Genomic DNA, 27289 nt, shown 5'->3' on the forward strand with positions numbered 1-27289 from the left:
AGCCCCCATTTGTCACCTTTTTGATACAGTCCCTGGCTGGTCTACATCCTAAGAACTTAGTACAACTGTTTCCAGCACCTAAATGACTATTCCCATTGTTTTGCAGGCTTAAACTAGGAAGAAATTGATCCCTTTAACTTGGAAAAAGGTGGATGATGGAAGGGTCGTTTTCTTACTGTGTGGATTTAGGCAGAGAAAGGCTGTATGTGACTGACACCTACTGCACAAAAAGGGAGATGGCATGGAACTTGCTACTAGTGATAGTTAAACAAAAACACTGTCATGCTCCAGTATTCTCTTTTTGAAACAACACATAAAAAGTATCTGTTAATGTGAAAGAACAGAGCACAGAGCCCACTGCATTCCTGTTTTTTTTTTTTTTCTCCAAAATCTGGGTCAAATAAACAGTACATTATTCTTGTTCTTTGTAACAAGAGTGTGAGGCCACTCAGGACCCAAACATCTCCCTGGAACCAACTCACAGCCCATGTTCCCATTTCATTCTTCTTGTTGTATCTGTGTGTCTAAAATCAGAAGAAAACCCTTTTTTAAAAAAAATATTTTTTATTTTTAGTTTTTCGGCAGACACAACATCTTTGTTTGTATGTGGTGCTGAGGATCGAACCTGGGCCGCACGCATGCCAGGCGATGCTCTACCGCTTGAGCCACATCCCCAGCCCCAGAAAACCCTTTTTAAAAATAAAGCCTATGGTCCCCAAGATGATAGCTTCCTGAGCCAGTGGTTCTAAGAGATTTTATGTCATTTGAAAATGGAGAAAAAAAAAAAAAAACAGATGAAAATTCATAAGAAAGAAGAAAAAAGCAAAAAAGAGAAAAAGACAAAAAGGTCAGAAAGAAAGGAGGATGGAATGAGAAGACTCAGTTAACAAGACTCAGTTTGCCTGTTTGCCTTCTGGACATATTCATAAGTTCAAAGGAAAGTTGTATATTCTAGGGTTTAATGCAGTCCTGAGAATTTGGATGGAGCAGACTTTATTTTGTTATGATGGTTAATTACTTCATGCTCTTCTGGATGTAATGATGAATCCTTGCTTTGACATTATAGACAAAAATTCCAGCAGATTATCCCTCTGTCTGCTGCACTTGGCTGGAATCCATAGAGTCAACTCAGTACTAGTGGGAAAGAAATATAGATACACTCTCCATAGTAGGCTGCACACCTCCTTGACTCCTTTTCTGGGTCCAATCTGTCATGGGGCATTAATATTCTTTCTAAGGATTTACGTGACTCTAGTCTTAAGTATTTTTTTTTTCTTTCTTTCTTTTTCTCTTTTCTATTTATTTATTTATTTATGGTACTGGGGATTAAACTCAGGGGCACTTTATACTGAACCACACCCCCAGACCTTTTTATTTTATTTATTTTGAGACAGGGTCTCACAAAATTGCTTAGGTCCTCAGCCATTTTTAGTTTTAATTTTGAGACAAGATCTCACTAAATTGCCTAGACTGGCCTCAAATTTGCAATTCTCCTCCCTTAACCTCTTGAGCAGCTGGGATTACATGTACCACCACACCCACATGAGCAAGATTTCAAGCAGGCCCTCAACATTGTGGTAGCTAATTCACACTTACATTTACCTTCTCCTCTATTTATTTATTTATAAATACTTTATTTATTTAAATAGTTGTAGTTGGACACAATACCTTTATTTTTTTTATTTTTATGTGGTACTGAGTATCGAACCCAGCTCCCTACACGTGCCAGGCGAGCGTGCTATCGTTGAGCCCCAGCCCAACCCAAGCTTCTCCTCTTTTTAAACCAACACTTCTCTTCTCCCAAATCTTTACTTCCATAACTAAATGCAATGGTTTGGCATCTTGTTTAGTGCAAAAACCAAAAGCACTACCAGAAGATAAAAGAGTGGAGAAACTTTTATTATTTGCAGGAAGTAAGGAGAGCACTGGGGTTATTTGCAAAGAATGTTCCCGCTGAACAAAGAAGTCCTGGGGATTTTATTGGGGAGCCTGAACATTTCCATATAGGAAAACCCATGCAGGCACTGGCACATTTCTTAGCATGCTCAGTTCAAGGTCATCGACCATGTGTTTAAAAAGAGAAAATAGCTGGCACCATGGCTTGTGCCTGTAATCTAAGCTACTTATGAAGCTAAGACAGGAGGAATCCAAGTTCGAGGAAAGTCTTGGCAACTTAGTAAGACCACATCTCAGAATAAAAAACAAAAAGGATTGGGGACATAACTAAGGGGTAGAGCACCCTAGAGTTCAATACTTGTGATGGATGAAAAAAAAAAAAAAAGATGACAGAAAAATGCTTCTGGGTAGGCTCAGTTCAGTATTTGAATGAGCCAAGTTTACTCTAGGTTGTCTAAAAGAATGTGTCAAGTTGACTTGATGACCTTGGCTGGTTCCTCCTAAGTCTTTCCAAGAGTTTTAGCTGAAACAAAAAGAAAGAACAACTTTGAAGATACACAAACAGTCTTATAAAGGGACTGCAGCTCCCCCTACTCCCCAGAAGCACAGGAGTTTGCCCCTAAAGTTGCCTGGCTTGCTTAGTGGCTAACACTTTCAGTTGACATCCTTGGTTATTATTTCATAGAAAATATAGGAATAGACAGAAGAGAACTTCTACATCCACTGTCCTCTAAATCTCTTAATCTGCCCGTGACTGCCCATGTACTTTGCTCTCTCCATTGAAATGGATGTGTCATCTGTGCTTTTATGTATCTCCCTGCATGCATGTGTTCTACCTTCCCTACCCTATCTCCCTGCTCAGGGTCTTTGGTTCTAGAATTGTTCCTCTTTGCTGCATCATCTATTTTCCACTCTTCACTGGATTGTTCCTATCAGCATAGAAACATGCTGTAATCCCTCCTACTAAAAAATGAAACAAAACAATCAGGACTTCCCTTTACTCCTCGTTCCTTTCCAGCTACCACCCAACTTTTTTGCTTCTCTGTTTCCTCTTCCTTAACCTCCGTTCATGCTTAGGCCCACTGCACCAAAGCTTTTGTCCCCATTACCTGGCAGAAGCCATTCTTGAAAAGACCACCACTGGCCACCATATGGTCCAGTCTGGAGATCACTTCTCAGTCTTCATTTTACTGATTTCACAGCAGCATGTGGCCATTTGATAGCTCCAGAGCTCCCAGCTTTTCTCAATTTCACTAACCTCCTCGAAGGCTTCTCACAGTCTCCTTTTTCTCTTCTGGACCTCTCCTCTTCCCTATCTTCCTCACTAGCTGGTGATCAATCCTTTTTATTTAATTTATTTATTTTTGTTACTAGGGATTGAATCCAGAGGCATTCAACCACTGAGCCAAATCCCCAGCCCTTTTTTGTATTTTATTTAGAGACAAGATATCGTTGAGTTGCTTAATGTCTTGCCATTGCCGAGGCTGGCTTTGAACTTGCTATCCTCCTACCTCAGCTTCCCAAGCCACTGGGATTATAGGTGTGTACCACTGTGTCCAGCTTTATTTTATTTAGTTGCCCAGTCTGATCTGGAATTTGTAATACTCCAGCATCAACCTCAAGTAGTGGGGATTATAGACACGTCACCAGGACCAGATCCAGTATGTTTATGGATGAAATAATCTGACATCTTGGATGTCAGATTTGCTTCAAAATAAGATAAGGGGCCAGGCACTATGATGCATGCCTGTAATTTCAGCTGCTTGGGAGGCTGAGGTAGGAAGATTGCAAGTTTGAGGCCAGTCTGGGAAACTTAGTGAGATCCTGTCTCAAAATAAAAAAATAAACAAACAAGGCTTGGATATAGCTCAATTCTGGGTTCAACTCACAGTATTGAAAAATAACAACAACAATGATGATAATAACAACAATAAAAATAATATAAAGGGAGGGAGGAAAGGGTAGATTATCAATGAAAGAAGGTTGGTAGTTCATACCATTCAAGCTGGGTGGTAATAGGAGTTTATTATATCTTTAGTTTTGTATATGTTTAAATTTTCCCATAATAACAAATAATTTTTTTCATGTTTCTTCACCATCATTTTTATAGTGCCTATAGCAGTGCTTAGCATATAGAAGCGCTCAATACATATTTAATCAATATTCGTTGTAGGGGCTGAAGGTGTAGCTCAGAGATAGAGTGCTTGCCAAGGACACCTGAGGCCCTGGATTTGATCCTAACTACTGCAAACAAAACAAAACAAAAAATTCATTGCAAATGAATTCAGTGCAGAACATGGAGATATATTTTCAAGATAAGTTTTGTATCATTTATTAACAATTACTGGTCATATAAATTTCAGTTTTCTGGGGCTGGGGATGTGGCTCAAGCGGCATGCATGCGGTCCGGGTTTGATCCTCAGCACCACATACAAAGATGTTGTGTCTGCAGAAAACTAAAAAATAAATATTAAAATTCTCTCTCTCTCTCCCTCTCTCACACCTCTCTCTTAAAAAAAAAAAAAAAAAGAACAACACAAAAAATAAAATAAAATAAATTTCAGTTTTCTGAGGATTTTAGGGTTTGTCCTTCTATCTATGCATCTAAGAATATACTAATTATGGGAATATCAAAACTTTCATAGCTAATTCAGTGATATTATAACCTTTAATTGACATCAAACCAGTTTTTAAAAACATACCTTGGGGCTGGAATTGTGGCTCAGAGGTAGAGCCTGGGTTGGATCCTTAGCACCACATAAAAATAAAGGCATTGTGTTGTGTCCATCTACACCTAATAAATAAATAAATAAATATTTTTAAAAAACATACATTTATTTTATTTTACCTCTTCCTTACCAAATCATGATAATTAACTGCTATTTCCTATACCAAAAATGTGTAGGGAAGTTGGGAAGAAAACACAAATCTGATTAGGTGAAAATTTATGGACCTAGTTACTTGAAACTTTCGGCAGGCTATAGTTTGGATATCACTGATGTAGATTATGTTATGTTTTAGGAGATTTTCAACACTACTTAATTTATCAGAGTAATAGAGAAAGAAATTCTAGTTGTTGGTTTTTTGGTACTGGGGATTGAACCCAGGGGTCTTTACCACTGAGCCACATCCCCAGTCCTTTTTTTTCTTTTGAGATGGGGTCTCACTAAGTTGCTTATTTAAGTTGCTAAGGCTGGCTTTGAATTTGCAACCCTCTTGCCTCAGCCTCCCAAGCTTCTTGGGATTACAGGCATGCACCACCATGCCTAGTGAGGAAGAAATTCTAGTAAAAGTTGGATTACATATACCTAAAGATGCTGAATAAATTTTATTAGCATATTCAATCAGTAGTGATTAACTGGTTACTGTGCCAGACACTGGGGATATAATGGTGAACAAAGGCCATCTCCTTCAAGGACCTTAGATACAATCCCTTGGGATCTTTCTTTTTCCTTCTTTAATACAAGTAAAGCTTAATTACCTGGATGGCCCAATAAAGGATCACCAGATTTTTAAAAAATATTTATTTAGTTGTAGATGAACACACAGTATCTTTATTTATTTTTATGTGGTGCTGAGGATTGAACCAGTGCCTCACACATGCGAGGCAAGCACTCTACCACTGAGCTACAGCCTCAGCCCCATAGGATCACCAGATTTTTTTTTTTTTTTTTTTTTTTAAAGAGAGAGTGAGAGAGGAGAGAGAGAGGGAGAATTTTTTTTTAATATTTATTTTTTAGTTCTCGGCGGACACAACATCTTTGTTGGTATGTGGTGCTGAGGATCGAACCCGGGCCGCACGCATGCCAGGCGAGCGCGCTACCGCTGAGCCACATCTCCAGCCCGGATCACCAGATTTTTGAGGAAGGACTCGGTATAAAAGCAAAGACAATGACAAGTAGGTGATGCACGGAGCAGAAGAAAACTTTTCCAAATTTCAAGAGGTAAGAGAAGATGTCGCTTCCACACAACAAAAATAGAAACATTCAGGAAAGGATAGAAAGTTCTTAGACATTAAAATATAACAGAAGTTAAAATATTCAGGATAAATCTTAGAAAATAAAGTTGAGAAATCTGTAAAAGACAGCTTCAAAACAGTGGAGAGACAAAGCACAAGAAAACTAGAGCATTAATTCAGGAGTTCCCAACAGCTGGTTAGTAGGAGTTTAAAAAAAAGAGAGCCAGGCATGGTGGTGCACACCTGTCATCCCAGCAATTTGGGAGGCTGACGCAGGAGGGTTGCAAGTTAGAAGCCAACCTCAGCAAGTTAGTGAGACCTTGCCTCAAAATAAAAAATAAAAAGGTCTGGAGATGTAGCTTGGTAGTAAAGAGCCCCTGGATTCCATCCCTAAAGCCTAGTGCCTACCCCTCCGCCCCGCCCCCCCAAAAAAAAGAACAGAGAAAATAAGGAATATTAAAAGATCTTTTTTAAAAAATGTAAATAATGCAAGAAAATTTTCTGGAACAGAGGAAGGTGTCTGGGCTGACACAGGACTCTGAGTGTCTATCTCAATAAAGGATAGAAAAAAAGCCAATGGTGCAAACCAGTAATCCCAGCTACTTGGGAAACTGAGGCAAGAAGATCCAAGATTCAAGGTCATACTGGGAAATTTAGCAAAACCCTGTCTCAAAATAAAACTTTAAAAGAGCATAGGATGTAGCTCAGTGATAGAGGTGGGAAAAAAAGAAATTTAAGGCAATAAACATCAATACTATAAAGGCCAACATTAAATAATAAAGAGAATTATCAAGAAGACAAAAACTTGAACTTCCGTGCATTAAAAATAAGAGTGGAAATATATGAAGCAAAATCTGATAGATCAAATACAAATTTGATAAATATGTAATCAACAGGAAGTATTTTAATGCATTTCTGTTAGAAGCTGATAAATTAAGCAGCAAAAAAAAAAAAAAGTAGACAGGAAATAATTGAACAACAAAATTAGCAAGTTTGACTTAATAGATCTCCAAAAAACCCTGCATTAAAAAATAGAAAGAGAGGGTTGGGTTTGTGGTTTAGCGGTAGAGCGCTTGCCTAGCATGTGCAAAGCCCTGAGTTCGATCCTCAGCACTACATAAAAATAAATAAATAAAATAAAGTTATTGTGTCCAACTGCAACTAAAAATAAATATTAAAAAAATAGAGAGAGAACATGCTTTACTCCCAAATATACATGGGATATAAACATTTCCTTCTACTGGGTCACAAAGGAATTCTTTTTCGGTAATGTTGATTGAACTCAGGGGTGCTCTACAACTGAGCTACATCCACAGCCCTTTTTATTTTTTATTTTGAACAGTCTCCTCAGGTTGCCCAGGTTGTCCTTAAACTTTTGACCCTCCTGTCTCCCCTCCCCAGTTACTTGGATTACAGGTATGTGCTGCCACAGCACAAAATAACTCTTGAAGTTTTATATATTTGCTCCCCGTCTGCTGGCGCCCCCTTGCTGGGAATTGAACCCATGGCCTTGTGCATGATAAACCTTCACCCTGCCACTGAGCTACAAACCAGTCCCTCAAAATTTTAGAGATACTTTTATTTTTAACAGTACTAGGGATTGAAACCCAGGACCTTGGACACACTAGGCTCTACCACGCGGCCTGCGCAGTGGTTTCATTAATGAGGTTCTAGGCATAAAGTTAGTTAGACGAGATCGAAATAAAAACACAAGACTCAATTACCTTAATTCTATTGCTAGGTCCGAGACGGCTCCCCTCTCTGGTTCGCTCCTCTAGCCGCCCAGCAGGGCAGCAAGGATTACTCAGGGCTAGCAGGAGAGAGAGAGCGAGCACGCCGGGGAGTAGCCTTTTATTAGGGAACCAGAGATTCAGGGGAGAATTCCATCCAATGAAGGTTGAGGGGGGTCTGCACTCCAAGGTCAGGGTCAGCGATTGGGTCCCCGGGGTCAGTGGTCAGGCACACCCCCACACGGATGGGCTCTCTCATCAGGAGAGGGACGGGAAAAACTTCGACATTTGCCAAAGTGCATCGGGGAGGCACCCGATCACTTGTGAGAATGGCTCCCAACATATTCCCCCTTTTTTGTCTTAAAAATGAGGAGGCGGTTCATTCTCTGGAGTTCCTGGATTCTTGATTGGAAGACTCTCCATCCTATAGTTACAATACAAAAGAGAATTAACAGCAAAGAGAATAATCCAATAATGTACCAAGCGGAGTGTTTAAGAATATTTCCAGGATTGAATCCATTTAACTCCTTTAATATTTGATTAGCCAAAGAAGAAGGATCTGAAAAATCAGCTTTATTATTTTGAATGTCTTGGATATGGTGATGAAGTTCCAGAATATCCAAGCTATTATTACTATTTTGCCAAATACCTAATAAATGGTTTTTAACCTTCTCCCAATCCCAGAGAGAAGCATTGTACTTGGCAGCTGTAACACATACATACTTATAATTAGCATGGCATTTAAGTCTCTCCTTAAATTTTAAGGCTGAAAGTTCATTACCTATGTCTATAACAGTTGCCTCTAAGGCATTTAATTTAGTTTCAATCCTTTCATCAATATTTACTTGATTACGCAGAGCCTTGGAAGTATTTTGAGCTAAATTATTAAGAAATTTTGCATGTTGAATATTTTGAGACAACGTCAGAGACGCAGAGACAGTTGAGGCAATAAATGAGACCAGTGCTAAGACACCAACAATTATGACTCCAATAGCACGTTTAGGTCTTGTTAGCTGAGCATGAATTTGCTGCAAGACTTGTAAACCAGCATCAGCATACCATGGCTCTGAAATATTAGCAGGTAATAAAACAAAAGAGGGCTGATGAAGTATCAGCACTCCTTTTCCTCCATTATACCTAGTAATACAATTGGTTAGGTTGCACTTATTACAAGTAATAACATATCTGTCACCCATCCATTTAACTTTTACATTTCCAATAATTAAAACATAAGGAGATTGGACACAAGCTCTTAAGCCATAGCAAGATCCCTCTTTACAGTTTTTGTCGACAAATTTTGGTAAAGGCTTATCTGTAAAATGTAAATACTCTGAGGCAGCAATTAAACGCCAAATATCTTTTTGAATACCTCCTTCACTATAAATCAAAATATTACTGACAAATCCTGTAGGTGTCATAGCAGAATTTTTTCGTAATTGTCTCTTATCAATTTTTGGAGACCAGTCTAAAATATACCCACTATCTTTAGACACTTTATGTTGTACAGGAAAGGCATTTATAGGGCACCCTAAAACGGAAAAAGCTGCTCCTTAGTACGTGTTGTGGCAAAAATAAATCTAGAATAAGTGTCCACTATGACATGCACATAACATTGTTTACCAAATTGAGGAATATGAGTTACATCCATCTGTCATATCTGATTTGGTTTTAATCCAAGGGGATTTACCCCTGATGGCCGAGATGGAGTGTGAATAACACACTTTGGGCATTGGCTTACAATCTGACGAGCTTGTTCTCTGGTAATACTAAATTTTTTACGTAAGCTAGAAGCATTTTGATGATGTAAGGAATGGGAAGCTAGTGCACAGTCATATGAAGACATCTGTTGACAAAAAGCTACTAACTTATCAATTTTGTCATTACCTGAAACTAGAGGTCCAGGAAGATTAGTATGGGCTCGAATGTGTCCTATGAAACATGGGTACTTTCGCATTAGCACTGTCTTTTGTAAATTATGAAATAATTTAAATAACTTTTGTGATGAAGTAAACCCAATCATTGAAGTTTTAATATTTTTGGTAACTCCGACTGCATATAAGCTGTCAGAATAAATATTAATAGGCTCATTTGAAAAGTAATTTAAGGTACAGATCAGAGCTTGAAGCTCTGCTCTTTGGGCAGAAGTATAAGAAGTTTGTATCACCTCTGTGTGAACACGATTGAAAAAACCTGCCTTACCGGAGTTAGAACCATCTGTGAACACCGATAAAGCTCCCTCTATTGGGTGAGCTCTTACAATTTTTGGAAAAATGAGTGATGTTAATGATGCAAATTGTACAATCTTATCACGAGGATAATGGCTATCTATCTGTCCAGGGAAATCAGTAAAAGCTATTTGCCAATAGTTAGAAGTTTGAAAAAGCCAGTTAGTTTGTTGAGCAGAAAATGGAATAATTATGATATCAGGCTCAGATCCAATTAATTGTAAAATCCTAGTTCTACCTTTAATTACTAATTGAGCTATAGAATCATGAAAAGGAATTAATGTTTTTTGAGGAGAGTGGGATAAATAAATCCACTCAATAACTCCTAATCTTTGCCATATGGCTCCTGTTGGGGTATGTTCAGTTGGAAATATTAATAAATACACTATTTCTTTAGGATCTATTCTAGTAAGCTGTGCATTTTTAATTGCAACTTCAACCTTTTTCAAGGCTGCCTTAGCTTCCAAAGTTAGCTGACGTGGAGAGGTTGGAGAAGGATTCCCTTGTAATATCTGAAATAAAGGACTTAACTCAGAAGTAGTTAGTTTTAAGGATGGCCTTAGCCAATTAATATCTCCCAATAATTTTTGAAAATCATTAAGGGTACGTAACTCCTTAACTCTTATCTGAAGATTTTGAGGACGGATTGTACGTCCTTGAATTATCTGGCCTAAATATTGAAAAGGAGACACCTTTTGAATTTTTTGAGGAGCTATACATAAACCCATTGCTGTAAGTGAAGCCTCTAACTGAGTAAAAATTTCTGAAAGTGTCTCTGGATTAGCATGAGCCAATAATATATCATCCATAAAATGAATAATATATGCATCAGGAAAGCTATTCCTTATGGGATCTATTGCCTGATCAACGTATTTTTGACACAGTGTAGGACTATTACGCATTCCCTGAGGAAGAACCTTCCAGCAATATCTCTTAACAGGTTCCTTAAAATTAATTGCTGGGACAGTGAAAGCAAACCTTTCACAATCTTCAGGATGTAACCTTATAGAGAAAAAGCAGTCTTTTAAATCTATTACCATCAAGCTATAATCTAAGGGAATGGCTGTGGGGGAGGGAAGTCCTGGCTGTAATGATCCCATAGGTTGAATTGCATGATTTATTGCCCTTAAATCCTGTAGTAATCTCCAATTTCCTGACTTTTTCCTAATAACAAAAATAGGTGTGTTCCAAGGACTAAGCGTTGGTTCAATATGACCAGCCTGAAATTGTTCCTCAACTAATCTATGAATTATTTTAAGTTTTTCCCCTGAGATGGGCCACTGAGAAATCCATATAGGCTCCTCTGTGAGCCAGGTGATTTTTTCAGCTGTCTTAGGGATCGGGGAAGTGCTCAGGGCCCCTAGTAAAAATTTTGGTTTGGAGCATTTACTAATCTTTGTCGTGGAGACTGGCTTGTAAACAGATACTCTTTCTGAAAGGTCTCCCTATCATCTCTAGGAAAATACCTCTGATTAACTTCCTCAACTGACCTTATAGAATTTGGAGTAACTAATAATAATCCCATTTTGGTTAAAATATCTCTTCCCCATAGGTTAGCTGGTAAAGACTCTAACACATAAGGCTTAAATACTCCACTGTTCCCATCAGAATCTTCCCAATGGAGATAGTTGGCACTTTGAGCAGGCTGTGAAACCTGTCCTATTCCCTCTAGGTTAGCTGGTGCTACATGCAAAGGCCAGTTTCTAGGCCAAAACCGACTAGACAATACCGAAATATCGGCTCCTGTGTCGATTATTCCTAGAAAATTTTTATTATTAATTCTAAGTTTTAATAAAGGGCGTTCTTGTCTTACTAACTGTGACCAATATACTCTGTCCGGCTGCTTAGAAACTGAATCTGCCGGCAGGTGCCTTTCAGAGACACAAGGCAATAATATTAATTGGGCAAAAGTATCCTTTGGGGTGAGTCTTAGGGGATAATTGGCTTTTACAGTAACATATAGCTGTTCTTTAAATCCTGAATCTATCACACCAGGTATTACCTCAATGGCTCCCTTCAAATTATTCCGTCCCAAAATTAAACCTACAGTATTATCAGGAAGCGGCCCGAAAATCCCAGTAGGAATTTGTTCTGGCCCCGTTTCAGGATTTAATTCAACTGTCCTTGAAGGTCCTAAGAAAACTGTCTGTGATCTCTGTCCCTGTCCCGGTAAAAATCTCGGACTGTTCTGGTCAGCGCCAGTGACGTCACACTGTGCGACCTTCCCCGGAATTCCCCGTATTGTTGCTTGGCTCCCGCTAGGAGGGAATGATGGCGGCGAGAAGGCGGGCTCATCCGCGCCATCTGAATCCTCCACGTGGGGCTGCAAGTTTAAGTTCACATTTCTAACCTTTGGCTTGGCCCTTAGTGCCTTTGTTTTTAAATGGCTTAAGGGAAAGGGAATTAACTTAGCCTCAGGCTGATTCTCCATTTGAATAGACCTAACAGCTCCTTGAATGCCTTTTAAAAGGTCCTCAGGGGGCCGTGAATTTTGGCCCATATATTTAAAAAGACAAACTTCTAGAGCTGTCCATGTTTTCTGTATATTTTCAATGCCTCCAGGTAATTCATTAGAAATACAAACTCTCTGTAACTTCCTTCCTAATTTCTCCCAAGTAAGTAAATTTGGAGATTCCTGTTCGAAAAACCAAGGACAATATTCACCTACAATCTTTAAAAATTGTAATAACTGAGTTTTCTTAATCTGTTTCCCTTTCTGATTAATTATACTGTCTAAAATAGTCAGGTACATTTCCTTATCAGAAGAAGTTGAATTTCCCATTTTAATTAATTTAACGTCTCTTTCCTTCAATAACTCCAGGTACTTTTGTGACCCAATGTCACTTCTTCCTTTATCTTTATCTTTTTCCTTTATTTCTTTATTTCCTTTTTCCTTGTCCTTATATCTTTTTTCCTTATCTTTATAGCGCGCTCCCACTCAATCTAACTAATCTAGAATGCCCCCCTCGTGGGCGCCAAATCTACCACGCGGCCTGCGCAGTGGTTTCATTAATGAGGTTCTAGGCATAAAGTTAGTTAGACGAGATCGAAATAAAAACACAAGACTCAATTACCTTAATTCTATTGCTAGGTCTGAGACGGCTCCCCTCTCTGGTTCGCTCCTCTAGCCGCCCAGCAGGGCAGCAAGGATTACTCAGGGCTAGCAGGAGAGAGAGAGCGAGCACGCCGGGGAGTAGCCTTTTATTAGGGAACCAGAGATTCAGGGGAGAATTCCATCCAATGAAGGTTGAGGGGGGTCTGCACTCCAAGGTCAGGGTCAGCGATTGGGTCCCCGGGGTCAGTGGTCAGGCACACCCCCACACGGATGGGCTCTCTCATCAGGAGAGGGACGGGAAAAACTTCGACATTTGCCAAAGTGCCTCAGACCCTCAACGGGAGGCACCCGATCACGTGTGAGAATGGCTCCCAACACTAGGCAAATGCTCTTCCACTGAGCTACACCTCCAGCCCTTTTAAAAATTTTATTTTGAGAAAGGGTCACCCTAAGTTTGCCCAAACTGACCTCAAACTTGCAATCCTCCTGCTTTGGCCTCCTGAGTAGCTCGGATTGCAGGTATGCAAAACAGCACTCTACCCCAGCCAAGATTTTAAAGACTTGAGAACACAAATATAGCACATGGGTTCTTCAGTCAGGGTGCAATTAAGTTAGAAGTAAAAAAATTTAAAAGAAAGTTAAGGGCTGGGGTTGGAGCTCAGTGGTAGAGGGCTTGTCTAGCACATGTAAGGCACTGGGTTCAATCCTCAGTACCACCTAGAAATAAATGAACAAAGGTATTGTGTCCATCTACAACTAAAAATAAAAAGAAGATTAAAAGACACATTTGCAAAATCAAAAAAGAACTAAGTAACTTGACTAAATAATAATAATAATGGACATAGCTGGGCACAGTGGTGCACGCCTGTAATCCCAGCGGCTGGGGAGGCAGAGGCAGGAGGATCACAAGTTCAAAGCCAGTCTCAGCAATTTAGCCAGGCACTAAGCAACTCGAAAAGACCCTGTCTCTAATAAAATACAAAATAGAGCTAGGGATGGGGCTCAGTACTCAACTGTCCCTGAGTTCAATCCCTGGTACCTTCCCCCCAAAATAAATAATAATAATAATAATGGACATAAACAACTATTAGCTAACATACAATGCAAGTACTACATATAAAAACCTTTGAGATATAGCTAAATTACTAATTTGAAATAAATGTAAGGTCTTCAGTGCATTGTAGGAAACATGAAAGAGTTAAAATAAATGACTTAGACTGTCAAAGGCATTAACTGGAATTTATGCCTTTACTTATAACTTATCTTCAACCATATCTCCCTTGTCTACTTCAAAGCCTCTAATATGCTTTGTTCCTATGATTTCCCGTCACTACTTAAGTGTTTTGTAATCACTTTTCATCACTATAGTTTCATTTGTATTCAGTAATCCAGTTTAGTATTAATTTTCTCCTTCTTCATATAGGAACCTAACGTGTTCAGTAATCTCCTTCCAATACTCCCTGCACCCCCATATCTTAAATGCAAGCTGTGTTTTCCCTTGACAGCACCATAGCCCTCCCAGTGCTTGCTGTTCAGTAGAGGTGCTTTCTTGGCCTATTCTATGGGGTCCTGGAAGGTGGAAAGGACTAACGTTTACTTAGTAACCACCATGTGCCCAACAATGGAGCAAGATGTCTACTTAATAATGTTTTAATTCCATTTAGCCTCCCAAACAACACTTCAAGGTAAACACATATGGTTTACCATTAACTTTTCAAACCAAAGCCTAGACACTTAACCATTAAGTACTGGAAAATTTCTCCCTTTCCCTCTCCATTTTATTTTATTTTATTTTATTTTTTTATTGGTCGTTCAAAACATTACATAGTTCTTAATACATCATATTACACGGTTTGATTCAAGTGGGTTATGAACTCCCACTTTCCCTCTCCATTTTAAAATGAGGTTTCAAATGCACAGGGGTGGATCCAGTGTAAAAATATATGGAATGCTTCACAAAATTTGTGTCATTGTTGCGTAGGGGCCATTGCAATTTTCTCTGTATCATTCCAATAGTATCTGTGCTGCTGAAGTGAGTATTTCTTTTCTTTCTTTTTTGAAGTACTAGAGATGGAACCCAGTGTCCTGTGTATGACAGGACATGCCACCATGGAACTATACCTTCAGCCCCTGGAAAATTTCTTTTTGACTCTAACTGCTAGTCCTTTGACTCTCTTATTGTCTCATTTGCAATAAACCTGCTCTTAGTCATTGTCTTCTCTGCTCTCTTTCAGCCCCCTTCTCATTCTTCACTCTGCCTGAAGTGATCACCCCAAATGCACTGGTCCAGCCCTTACTGGCTTCCAAACATACTCTGCTTTATAATGCTGCTCTCAGTGACTGTGGTCACATCTGCCTCCTTGCTGTCCTCAAATGCATTTGCCAAAGGGCTTTAGTCTTGCTTCTGCCTAGAGGCTTCCCTTCCTTCTTAGCTTAGTTCACTGCTATTCTGCCTTATGATCTAGCATAAGACTTACTTCTTCAGAGAGGCCCCTAGCCCTAGATCTTTGCCTCAGATTAGTCACTTATAATTATACATTTATTATACAGTGTCTGTATTAATTATGGTGACTTTATGACTAATGTTTATCTCCCCAACCAGACTGAAAATTCCGTGACAGCAGGAATGATGGTTCTTTCTGTTCACTAATGTCTCCACAGATCAGTACAGTATCTTGGACAAAGAAGGCACTCAGTTAAAAATTGCTAAATGAGTCAAGCTTGGTGTCACAGGTCTGTTATCCCAGCTACTGAGGAGCTGAGGTAGGAGGACTGCAAGTTTGAGGACAGCTTGGGCAACTTAATGAGACCCTCCTTAAAAATAAAAAGTAAAGGGCTGGGGTTGTGGCTCAGTGGTAGGGTGCTTACCTAGCATGTGTGAGGCCCTGGATTTGATCCTCAGCACCGCATAAAAGATACATAAATAAAATAAAGGTATCATGTTCATCTACAACTAAAAAAAATATTAAAAGAAAAAAAGTGAAAAGTGTTGGGATGTATCTCAGTGGTAGAGCACCCCTGTACTGCAAAATAAATAAATAAAATTGCTGAATGAATGGATATGGGATATGGAAGTAGTTACACTTGGATATATGAATCCATAGTTCAGAAGACAGATCTAGGCTAAAAATTCAGATGTATGAGTTAGTAGCACCTAACTGGTCACAGATATCCTCACCCATAAAGAATGCTTCTGGTAAGAATATAGGATCCAGCTCAGAGTTATGGACATAACCACTTGTGTTAGCCAGCTTTCTATTGCTATCAAAATACCCAAGATAGTTAAGTTAAAAGGAAAAAAGGGCCAGGTGCAGTGGCACATGCCTGTAATCCCAGCAGCTCAGGCTGAGGTAGTAGGATCCCAAGTTCAAAGGGAGCCTCAGCAAAAACGGGGTGTGCTAAGCAACTCAGTGAGACCTTGTCTCTAAATAAAACGCAGAATAGGGCTGGGGATGTGGCTCAGTGGTTAAATGGCCCTGAGTTCAACCCCCTATACCTCCTCCCCCCAAAAAAAGAAAGGTTTATTTTGGTTTGTGATTTTAGAGGCTCAGGTCCATGGTTGCTTGGACCCACTCTTTTTGGAGGAGCAGAACTGCTCACCTCATGATGGCTGGGAAGCAAAAAGAAAGAAGAAGGGGCTGGGGGTCCCAATATCCTCCTCAAGGGCAGGACCTCAATGACTTAATTTCCTCCCACTCAGTCCCACCTCCTAAAGGTTTCAGTAGCAGCACAGGCTAAGAAGCAAGCCTTTAACAAAAGGGGCTTTGGTATACATTCAAGATCCAAACATGAGCTCTAGTCATTCATTGGGTTTCTCTTGGTTCCCTGGACACAGCTCTTCTTTCTTGTGTGTTTCCGGCACAGCATCCACAGCCTTTTGCTATCAGCCATGCAGGAGACCTTGGTGTTTTCCCCTTTTAGTGCCATATCAAATTGGTTACCAGTTCTGTGGGTTCTACCTCTGAAAATTGTCTCATAGCCATCCGTTGCTGCTGTCCTGTTGCAGAACCACCCATCTCTCTCCTGTCCCACTGCATGGTATACCAGTTAATCTCACTGTCTGTGACCTCCCATTACTTCTTTTGGCCCAAAGAGTTGTTCTAATAAACATGGGATTGATCATGTTCTTGTGCTGCTCAGAGGCCTTTGATGGCTCCCCATTGGGTACAGCAGTGGTCCCTAAGGCCCTGAGGGGCTCTTAAAACTAGACCTCTCTAAAAATAAATAAGATGAAATCAACCAACCAACCAAACAAACAAAAAGATATAGAAACTAGACCTGAAGGTTGTTCAATAAGTACTGAGTTATGATTAAAGTGAGAAGTTCTAGACTACTGCTACAGTAGGGTGATTATTTATAAAAATGAAGTACTATATATTTTTAAATATTTATTTTTTAGTTGTAGTTGGACACAATACCTTTATTTTATTTATTTATTTTTATGTGGTGCTGGGGATCAAACCCAGGGCCTTGCACATGCCAGGGGAGCATTCTACCACTGAGCCACAACCCCAGTCCTAGTCCTGTATATTTTAAAAAGCCAAAATGAATGATTTAGGGCCAGGGAGGGTTGGGGGCTTCTCTAATAATAAGATGAAAGAATTTTAAAAGTTTTCACCATAAAGAAATGATAAATGTTTGAGGAGATACATATTATATGATGTATATATGTCTCAAGAAATCACATGGTACCCTATTATTAATGTGTCAGCTAAAAATGAATTTTTAGTTAAACAAACAAACAAACACCCCACTAGACTCTGGGAAAGTGCTTTATGATCTTTCAGTTAGACCGTCTCCTATGGTACCCTCTGGTGGCAAATTCCTGCAATAGCTCATCTTCATTTTACCCCCCAAAATTCTCTGAGATTGTAATTTAATGGATGTGTCTATTGCTTAAGAGGAATATTAGCTTAAGAAAAAGTCTAAAAACCTATAAAGAGGCTCAGTCTCTCCTTCAGTTTTGTCTCATAACATCTTCTCCCTGCCACCTCCCTTCATGCCCCACTCTCAGTTCCCTCCAGGCACACAGGACCACCTTATACTTTCTCCATATCCGTGCTTCTTTCTACTGATGCTTTTCCTTGGCCTGGAACACCCTTCCCCCACCTCTGTAGGAGGAAGCATCACATTGTTTAAGGCTCAAATGACTGTCCTTTTAGAAACTTGCCCGAATGAACCCAATTTCTCTTTTCTCTCTGCTCTCAATGACATTCTGTATCTCCTCAGGGAAGCCTTCCCAAAATGTGCACTCTCATGGATCCTGGTACTTTGTCTTTTAGGACAGTACTTAATATACCTTATGGATATACATTTATTTGTGAAATTTAAAAACAAAAGCAAGAACTCTCTCCTACTGTAGTGAAGTGTCTTGAAGGCAAGAGCCGTATCTTTTACCTTGTACAAGTTAGTACATCATACAGAAGCTTACTAATATTTAGCCAGGTGCAGGGACATGCCTGTAATCCCAGTAACTTTGGATACTGAGGTAAGAGGCAGGATCCAAATTGCAGCTAGCCTGGGCAATTGTATCAAAATAAAAATGAAGAATGGCTGCAGCTGTAGATCAGTGGTAGAACACCCTGGTTTGTTTTTATTATTTATTTATTCTAATCAGTTATACATGACAGCGGAATGCTTTTCCATTCATTGTATACAAGTGGACACAATTTTTGACTTCTCTGGTTGAATCCAAAGTAAGGTCACACCATTTGTGCAATCATACATGTACCTAGGGTAGTGATGTCCATCTCATTCCACCATCTTTCCTACCCCCATGCCCCCTTCCCACTCCCCTTTGCCCCATCCAAAGTTCCTCCACTCATTCCATGCACACACACCCATTATGGATTAGCATCCACTTATCAGAGAAAACATTTGGCCTATGGTTTTTGGGCATTGGCTTACTTCGCTTAGCATGATATTCTCTAACTACATAAATTTACCTGCAAATGCCATAATTTTATTCTCTTTCATTGCTGAGTAATATTCCATTGTGTATATATACCACAGTTTCTTTATCCATCCATCCATTGAAGGCCATCTAGGTTGGTTCCTCAGTTTGGCTATTGTGAATTGTGCTGCTATGAACATTATGTGGCTGCAACTCTGTAGTATGCTGTTCTTAAGTCCTTTAGGTATAGACCATGAAGTGGGATAGCTAGGTCAAATGGTGGTTCCATTCCAAGTTTTCTAAGGAATCTCCATACTGCTTTCCAGATTGGTAGTACCAGTTTGCAGTCCCACCAGCAATGTATGAGTGTGCCGCATCCTCACCAACACTTTTTGTTGTTTGTATTCTTGATAACTGCCATTCTGACTGAAGTGAGATGAAATCTTAGAGTAATTTTTTTTTTTTTTGAGAGAGAGAGAGAGAGAGAGAGAGAATTTTAATATTTATTTTTTAGTTTTCAGCGGACACAACATCTTTGTTTGTATGTGGTGCTGAGGATCGAACCAGGGCCGCCGAATGCCAGGCGAGCGTGCTACCGCTTGAGCCACATCCCCAGCCCCTTAGAGCAGTTTTGATTTGCATTTCTCTAATTACTAGAGATGTTGAAGAACACCCTGGTTTAAATCTCCAGTATTATGAAATAATAATAATAATGTTTATTTTCTGGGTGAATTAATATTTCTGAAGTTATCACAAGTTCTGCTTTGCTACATGTGTAATTATACATACATTTGGATTTCCTATTAGGCCATAGGGTTTTGTTGTTGTTGTTGTTGTTGTTTTGTTTTTGTTTGTTTGTTTGTTTTGTTTTTTATGGTGTTAGAGATCAAATTTAGGGCCTTGATGTGCTAGGCTTAGCTATCTACCACTGAACTACATCCCTAGTCCCAGGTCTTAGGCTTTTTGAAGGCATAACATTTCTCATGCCTTTATATACATTTATATATACATTTCATCCCAATGTAGCTTACATAAAAGTGCTTCACTAGAACCTCAAAAGAATATAAATTCCATGAATGCCAGGACTTTTTTTTTTTTTTTTTGTACTGGGAATTGAATAGAGGGGTGCTCAACCATTTAGGCACATCCCCAGCCCTTTTAATATTTTGATACAGGTCTCACTAAGTTGCTTAGGGCCTTACTAAGTAGCTGAGACTAGCCTTGAACTTGTGATTCTCTCACTTCAGCATCCCAAATCACTGGGATTAAAAGTTTTTGCTAACATGCCTGGCCCCAGATCTTGAATAAGTTTTCCTAGATTAGGTAATAGTACAATATCAATGTTATTTTTTTTTTTCTTTGTTTTTTCCAGGACTGGGCATTGAGCCCAAGCTTTCATGCATGCTAGGCAAAAACTCTACCACTAAACTACATCCCCTGCGCTGTTTTTAAAATTTTATTTTGGGAAAGGGTCTCACTAAGTTGCTGAGTCTGGCCTCCAACTTGTGATCCTCCTGCCTCAGCTTCCTCAGTGTTTGGGTTTATGGGCATGTGCCATCTCATGCCTTGCTTCAACATTAATTTCTTAATTTTGATAATTAATTAAGAAATTAATTATATAAGAGAATATATTCTTATATAAGAGAATATATAAGAATATATATAAGAGAATATATATATATTATATATGAGAATATCTTTATTTACAGGAAGTATATGCTGAAATATTTAGAAGTGGGCATTATGTTTGCAACTTATTCTCAAATGTTACAAGCAAACAATAATGGAGAGAGAAGCACAAAAGAAACATGGCAAAATGTCAACATCTGGGGAATCTTGATTAAGGTAAATAGGAATTCTTTGTTCTATATTTGCACTCTTAATCTGAAATGATCAAGTTAAATGTTTAAAAAGGGCATGGAACAGGATATAAAGTGTAATCCAATTTCTTTCTTTATTTTAGTATTAGAGATTGAAACCAGGAACGCTTTACCACTGAGCTACCCCCCAGCCCTTTTTTTTTTATTTTTTATTTTGAGATGGGCCTCACTAATTGCTGAGGGTCTTGTGAAGTTGCCAAGTCCTGGTTCTCCTGCTTCAGCCTCTGGAGTTGTTGAGATTACTGGCGTGCCACCATTTCTGTGTTGGGGAAAGGAAATATAAATACATTGTTTTATTTTTATTATTTTAATCTTTTCCTTAGAGGTGCAGGATTTTATCTTACATCAGTTATGAGGACATGTCAAAGTGAATTTAATAGGAACTGAATATAAAGAGCATTCAATACTATGACATAATGATCTGAAGTAATTTTGAAGTTTTCTACCTCTTGCTCCCTTTTGTGTATGTGTGTGTGTGTGTGAGTGGTTGGTCCTGGGGATTGAACCCTGGGGCACTCTACCACTGAACTACATCCTCAGCCCTTTTTATTTTATTTTGGGATAGGGCCCTGTTATATATTTATAAATATGTTAATGATCTGTGGAAAAATGCACAAGAACTAGTACCGGGCTGGGGATGTGGCTCAAGCAGTAGTGCGCTCGCCTGGCATGCGGCGGCCCGGGTTCGATCCTCAGCACCACATACCAACAAAGATGTTGTGTCCGCCGAAAACTAAAAAATAAATATTAAAAATTCTCTCTCTCTCTCTCTCTCTCTCTCTCTTAAAAAAAAAAAAAAAAAAAGAACTAGTACCATTAAAGCCATTGGAAACGAGAACTTGTTGGCTGGGAGCAGGGGGGGAAAGGAAGCCAAATTATTCACTCTATGCCCTTTGACACCTTTTTAATTCTCACTAAGTAAATAATTTGCCTGTCAAAGATAAACATAGTTTTAAAATAAAGAAATTTTAGGTTGGGTATATAGTTCAGTGGTATAGTGCTTGCCTAGATAGGTTTTAATCCCAGCATCATAAAAAAATAAAAATAAGAATGAAAAGCAAATTTTTTTAAAAATTTTTATTTTATTTATTTTTTAGTTATTGGCGGACACAACATCTTTGTTTGTATGTGGTGCTGAGGATCGAACCCGGGCCGCATGCATGCCAGGCGGGCGTGCTACCACTTGAGCCACATCCCCAGCCCGAAAAGCAAAATTTTGAATAATGAATAATTTCAAACATACTCAAAAAAAATAATTCAATAAACTCTCACATCCTAGAATCATCACCTAGATTCTATAATTTTTAAGATTTCACTTGCAGTGCTCTACCTATCCATTTTTCCTGCACTTATTGATATATATATATATTTTTTTCTGCTACAGGTACTGCTCAACCACTGAGCTACATTCCCCAGCCCTTTTTAAATTTTATTTTGAGACAGAGTCTCACTAAATTGCTGAGGCTGGACTAGAACTTTCGATCCTCCTGCCTCAGACTCTTGAAACACTGGGATTACAGGTGTGTGCCACCCTGTCCAGCTTAAAATTTTTTTTTGTTGTTTAAACCTCACTGGATGGGCTTAAGAACAGAATGAACAAGACAGAAAAAACAATCAATGAACTTGAAAATGAAATAATAATAATAATTTGAACAGCACAAAGAAGTGGACCTAAAAATATGAGCAGGGCCTCAGAAATCAGATTTGACACTGTGTCATTTTAGTTCTAGAAGGAGATGAAAAAGAGTGTGAGACTGAAAATATGTCACAAAAAATAATGACTGAAATCCTTTCAAATTTGGTGAAAAAAATAAACTTCAGATTCAACAAGCTGAATGAACTCCAAGCAAAATAAGTTCAAAGAAATCTATGCCAAGACAATCATAAACAATAATAATAATTTTCAGAAAAAGATAAAGACAAAATCTTGATAGCTAGTGAAGAATGACACATTAACTACAGAGAAACAATGATTCCACAGACAGTATATTTTTCTTAGAATTCATCAATACCAGAAGGAAACAATACGTTTTTCAAGTGCTGAAAGAAAAGAACAATCCAGGGGCTGGGGCTGTGGCTCAGAGGAAGAGCACTTGCCTAGCATGCATGAGGCACTGGGTTCCATCCTCAGCACCACATAAAAATAAAATAAAGGTATTGTGTCAACTAAAACTGAAAAATAAATGTTTAAAAAAAAAGAAAGGAAAAAAAGAACAATCCATCCAGAATTCTATACCCAGCAAAAATATTTGTGAAATCAAGGCATTCTCAAATGAAGGAAAACTAAGAGAAGGTGTTACAAGCAGACATGTACAGAGAAGGAATGACTAACACAAGTCCTTTAAACAGAAAAGAAATGATAAAAGAAGGAAATTTATGGGGCTGGGGTAGTAGCTCAGTGGTTGAGTGCTTGTCTCAAATATGTGAGGAACTGGGTTTGATCCTCAGCACCACATTAAATAAATAAATAAAACAAAGATATTGCATCCATCTACAACTAAAAACAATTTAAAAAAATAAATAAAAGAAGGAAATTCAGAACAACATTAATGAAAAAAATAACAGAAAGAGTAAAAATATAGGTAAATAGACTATTCTTCTCTTGAGTTTTCTAATTATGTTTCACATTGAATTATGTTGACACCACTAGGCTTGTTATGTACAATAAGAGATGTTGTGTATGGTAATGTCTAGAGCGATCACTAAGACTCTACATAAAAATACATTATAGATAAATAAAAGTGGAATTCTAAGAAATGTTCAGGTAACCCATAGGAAAGCAAAAAATTTGAAACGGGAATGAAAAATAGATGAATAAACAGATAACAAACAAAATAGCATACTTGTGTCCTAACTGTAAATAATTACATTAAATTTAGATGAATTGAAAGACAAAAATTCATAGAATAAATTAAAAAACAAACATGGGAGGCTGGGGTTGTGGCTCAGCGGCAGAACACTTGCTAGCATGTGTGAGGCACTGGGGTGGATTATGAGCACCACATATAAATAAATAAAATAAAGATCCATTATATATATATATATATATATATATATATATATATATATATATATATAATTTCAAGTAAAGAAATTATCCTGAGTGTAAAGGAAAAAAAGGAACAATCTTAAATGATTACCTATAGTGTGGTTCCATCTTTTGTCTACTAGGTTACACAAGCAATTACAAAATATATATTTTTTTAATATTTATTTATTTAGTTAGTTATCGGCAGACACAACATCTTTGTTGGTATGTGGTGCTGAGGATCGAACCCGGGCCGCACGCATGCCAGGCGAGCGCGCTACCGCTTGAGCCACATCCCCAGCCACAAAATATTTTTTAAAAAGCTACTCTTTGATGAATATTTTTGTTTGATAAATATAATTTTCATAGGTTATTTATGTTAACATGTAATGGGTTTATTATTGTTTTCATATGAATTAATAAATATTTTTAAGTTTCTCACTTTTAATTGCTAACTGGGTAAATATTGATTGATACAATTCACATAAAAAAAAAGTTCTCTGGGGGTGAAGTGGATTTTCAATAATTTTTTATATGTAAAGGACTCCTAGAAACAAAAGTTTAAGAACCACTATACTAATGAATTCCTTAGGAAAACTTCATATTCACACTTTTTGTTGGCAGCCTTTATACCTGAAAAAAATATGAGCAAATGTAAAATTCTTGGATATTTTCTTTCTTTGAAAATGTTGTTTCAAAAACAAAAACAAAACAAAACAAAAAAAGAAAATGTTGTTTCATTGTTTTGTTTCTAGCATAAGATGCTGCTGTGGAGAAAGCTGATCAATTTCATTCCTTTTCCCTGTAAATGACGAATACTTTTTGTGTGGATGCTCAAAAGTTTTTTCCTTTTCTTTATAATCCAGTAGTTTTCCCAGAAAATGTCTTGGTTTGACATTTCTGGATCAGTTTTGTCTTATACATGGTGTGTTAGATTTGTAGTCACTGTGACCAACATACCTGTGAAAAATGACTTAAATGAGGAAAGATTTATACTGGCTGACCATTTTAGAGGTTTCAGTCCCTGGTCTCCCAGCTCCATTGCTTTGTACCTGAGATAAGGCAGAACATCAAGAAAGAAGGGCATGACAAAAAAAAAAAAAAGTTGCTCTGGGAGCAGGGCCTGGTGGCACAGGCCTGTAGTTGCAGCAATTTGAGAGTCCAAGTCAGAAGGATTGCAAGTTCAAGGCCAGCAGGACAACTTAGACTCTGTCTCAAAATAAAAAGGATTGAAGGCTGAAGGCTGGGTGCAGTGTTGCATGCCTGTAATCCTAGGGCTAGGGAGGCTGAGGCAGGAGGATCATGTGTTCAAAGCCAGCCTCAGCAATTTAGCAAGGCCCTAAGCAACTCAGTGAGACCCTTTCTCTAAATAAAACACGAAAAAGCGCTGGGGATGTGGCTCAGTGGTTGAGCACCCCTGGGTTCAATCTTTGGCACCCAAAAAAAAAAAAGGGTTGAGGATGTGACTCTGTGGTAGTGGAACGCTGAGTTCAATCCTCAGGACATCCTCCCATCCCCCAATCCCCCAAATAAAAAGAGACACACACAAACACACACACACTCAGACACACACAGAGATAGATATGGGGAAGGGCAGACTAGGGACAAAACAGATCCTTCCAGGGCATGCCACCGGTGAGGTGACCTATTTCCTTCAACTAGGCCCTCCCTTCTACAGTTCCCCCTGCTCCAATGATGCCATCACTTTATTAATCCTTCATGGATTAATCCATGATGAGGTCAGAGCCCTCATGATCAAATCACTTCCTAAGAGTTTCACCTCTGAACCTTGCTGCACTGAGGACCAAGCCTTCAACTAATAAACCTTTTGGTCACAGTCCAGATCCAAACCATAACACAATAAGGACTTTCAATATGTAGAACTCGTGTTATTTCTGGAAAAATTTCTCAGAATATAAATGTTAAATATAATGTTAAATGTTAAATATAATGTTCTGATACATTGCTTTAGTTTTCTTTGGAGGAATGAAAATGTGTATAAAATCTTTTCTGGTTGTTTTTTATATTTAGAAAACTTTTATCTTTATTTCTTTTTAAAAGAAAAAATTTTTCTCCTTTTAAGCTTATGGTTCTTTAACTAGGTTATTACTTTTTATTTCTGAGAGAATTGTTGGTTCTCATTTAATATCCAACAGTGTCCTAACCACATCATCTTTGACGTTTTCCAGTTCTGATTTATACCATTCTTTCAAAGCATCCATTATTTTGTTTTATTATTGAATGCAAGGTTAAAATTTTTGTCTGCTTTGTGACCACATTTTCTAGGGTGTTCCGTCATTTATTGGAACATTATTAGGTTTATTTTTACCTTTGTGCTTTCACAGTAACATACAAGATTAGATCATAATCATCATTCGTCCTCCCCCCACCCCAATTTTTTTTTTTTTTTTTTTGCCAGTATCAAAAGTTCAAGAATTGAACTCGGGGGCACTTTACCACTGAGCCACGTCCCCAGCCCTATTTTGTATTTTATTTAGAGACAGGGTCTCACTGAGTTGCTTAGTGCTTCGCAGTTGCTAAGGCTGGCTTTGAACTTGCCCATCCTTCTGTCTCAGCCTCCCAAGCCACTGGCATTACAGGAATGCTTCACCATGCCGGGTTTATCGACTCCAGGTCTTTATCTTTTTTTTTTTTTTTTTTTAAGAGAGAGAGAGAGAGAGAGAGAGAATTTTTTAATATTTATTTATTTTTTCTATTTTTTAGTTTTCGGTGGACATAACATCTTTATTTTATTTTTTTATGTGGTGCTGAGGATCGAACCCAGGGCCCTGCACATGCCAGGCGAGCGCGCTTCCGCTTGAGCCACATCCTCAGCCTATCTTTTTTTTTTTTTTAATATGTATTTTTAGTTGTAGTTGGACACAACACCTTTATTTTACTTATTCATTACGTGATGCTGAGGATCCGGCGAGCGCTCCACCGCTGAGCCATACCCCAGCCCTCCCTGCTGAGGGCCCAGTTTTCAAAAGCGGTGAACGTTCTTGAAGTATTAGCAGAACACTCTGCCCAGGCCCCGCCCACTCCTGACGCAGGGCCGGAGCCCCACCCACTCGCTTAGCACACCGGCAGCCACCCACTCGGGTGCACGCGCCCATGGCCACGCTCCGCTGTCTGCCTCACAGCAGCGCCAGGCCCGCTCTTAATTTTCCCGCCTTTTCCTGCTCTTCCTGAGGAGGACTGGATGCTTCCATGAAACCGGAGGTCTTCTGGATAACAGCAGCGAAGCTGTTTGGGAAGGAAAGTAGAAAAAGAATTTAGGGGAAATTTGCGGTTACTGAAACCTCGTCACCCCCAGAAACGAGGCGAGTTTTGTCCTCATTGGGCCTTTCCACTACCTCTTCAGACTCACTACGGGTTAGAAGTTAGTGAACTGTGGGGATCTGACGCTCGTGGCACTGTGGGATGCCTTTTTGTTGGATTATTTATTCATAAGTTTTTATGGTAAATTTTCCTTTTGTGACAAAATTATTGAAGTGTGGTGCAAACTAGTCTCATTCTTTTTATTTTTTTCTTTTTCTTTCTTTTTTTTTTTTTTTTTTTTGGTACTGGGGATTGAACTTAGGGGCACTCGCCCACTGAGCCCCATCCCCAGCCCTATTTTGT

At 38.7% G+C, this 27289-nt stretch overlaps 1 protein-coding gene and 1 non-coding gene across 2 annotated transcripts in view; one reads left to right on the top strand and one right to left on the bottom strand.

Moving 5' to 3' along the window:
* Rnf212b (ring finger protein 212B) overlaps positions 1-27289 on the top strand; it is a 145435-nt gene that overhangs the window by 85170 nt on the left and 32976 nt on the right. The gene's annotated exons all lie outside the window — the stretch shown is intronic.
* Positions 14802-14904, bottom strand: LOC113194858 (U6 spliceosomal RNA). Its single transcript, XR_003302343.1, has one exon. It is a non-coding gene; the product is annotated as a U6 spliceosomal RNA (small nuclear RNA).

The sequence above is a fragment of the Urocitellus parryii genome, chromosome 6 (assembly GCF_045843805.1).
Source record: "Urocitellus parryii isolate mUroPar1 chromosome 6, mUroPar1.hap1, whole genome shotgun sequence".
In the NCBI taxonomy this organism is placed as follows: domain Eukaryota; kingdom Metazoa; phylum Chordata; class Mammalia; order Rodentia; family Sciuridae; genus Urocitellus; species Urocitellus parryii.